A 1,757-nucleotide genomic window follows, 5' to 3' on the forward strand; every position below is an offset into this window, starting at 1 on the left:
AGGATCCCCCTGGGGAACAGTGAGTTGATTCCTTTTGACAATGAATGATATATTGTGACAGGTGGAACTGCTCGATCAAGTGCCTACTTTGGTGAGGGTACTGGTAGTATCCTCCTGGATGATGTTCAGTGCACAGGAACAGAAGAATTTTTGACAAACTGCACATACTCAAGTACTCACAACTGTGGACACTCTGAGGATGCTGGAGTAACTTGTGATGGTTAGTTTGTAGAATTCATTTGTGCTGTTAATAGATGTATTTATTGGTTCAGTTTGTACTTCTGGTTCTCTGCGTCTTGTTGGTGGATCAAACTCGAATGAGGGAAGAGTGGAACTGTGTCTAAATGGAAGGTGGGGTACAGTGTGCGATGACTTTTGGGACAACACTGATGCTGGAGTTGTATGTAGACAGCTTGGTCTAGGAACAAGTGAGTTAACTAATATGATGTGCTGTGAGTAGTTTCCCGTGATTAATTTTAGTCGGGACAGCTCGCAGCAGTGCATACTTTGGTCAGGGAAATGGATTAATATTATTGGATGATGTTGGTTGTGATGGCACTGAACAGTTTCTTGTAAACTGCTCACACACCTCAAATCACAACTGTGGACATTCGGAGGATGCTGGAGTGACTTGTTCAACTCCTCCAGGTGAGTATATGGTTAGGGTATCCCACAGGAATTCAGCATAGTGCTCATGTAGCTTCTTATTAGTGGGTTTTAAAGTAATGTAGCTCGAAATTTGACAAAATCATGTACAACATACTATAGAACATATTTATAAAAATTACTAGGAGAAAATTTTTCATTTTTAATGCACACTGAATTTTGTGTGATGTATTGAAATTTTGATATAAGTCGAAATTAGGTTTATTACAAACAGTTCAAGTTATTCAAAAATCGGGCCAAAATCATTTTTTGGCCAAATTTTTTGCCAAAAGTATCAAAAAGTATTGAAAAGTATAGGCTCCTATTCTTCCTAATGCTTGTACATGTGCTTATGTTGTGTAAAATGAACAAATTCCATGGATTTTTTTTATGAATTTTAAGTTTCTTCAAAAATTGAGCAGAAGATCCTGGCAAAAAATGATTTTGTCCATTTTCATAAATGTTGTGTAGAACTCTGACAGTTGAATTTATTACAAATTTTAAAATTTGTTTAAATATTGAGTCAAAATCCCACTACTATAGTACACTGTCTTCTGGCCAAATTTCATCAAAAGTATCAATAAGAAAAGGGTTCTATTTTATATTTTTCCTAATACATGTACACATGAACATGTGCTAAAAATTTTGAGCTCATTCCAAGCAAGATATGATTTATTACAAATTTTGAAATTCAGGCAGGGCCAAATTTCTCCAAAACTGACTTAGAAGATTTTTTCGTTTTTATAATTTTTCCTGATACATATGCTCATGTTGTGTAAAATTTTTGAGCAGAATCCAATCAAAACTGGACTTTTATTGATTTTTTAAATAAATTTTGAAATTTTCTCCAAAGGCATGTATTGTACATGTACAATGTACATTGTAGTGCTTGTCAGCTCATGAAGCATGCTCTTTAGCTCACTTAGGGTACTTTGTGAGAAACGCTGTGTATGATTTGTACATGTATATTGAAGATTCTTAATTTGTGGCACATAAATGTAGCTTGCTATGATGGATCCATTCGTCTTGTTGGTGGTACAAACAGCATGGAAGGACGTGTTGAGGTATGCAGTGGTGGAGCGTGGGGTACAGTCTGTGATGACTCCTGGGAT

At 36.0% G+C, this 1,757-nt stretch overlaps 1 protein-coding gene across 1 annotated transcript in view; it reads left to right on the forward strand.

The window, feature by feature from the left end:
* LOC100633732 (deleted in malignant brain tumors 1 protein-like) overlaps positions 1-1,757 on the forward strand; it is a 13,008-nt gene that overhangs the window by 5,926 nt on the left and 5,325 nt on the right. The gene's annotated exons all lie outside the window — the stretch shown is intronic.

This window comes from Amphimedon queenslandica, unplaced genomic scaffold, assembly GCF_000090795.2.
Source record: "Amphimedon queenslandica unplaced genomic scaffold, v1.1 AMPQUscaffold_12848, whole genome shotgun sequence".
Taxonomy (NCBI): Eukaryota; Metazoa; Porifera; class Demospongiae; order Haplosclerida; family Niphatidae; genus Amphimedon; species Amphimedon queenslandica.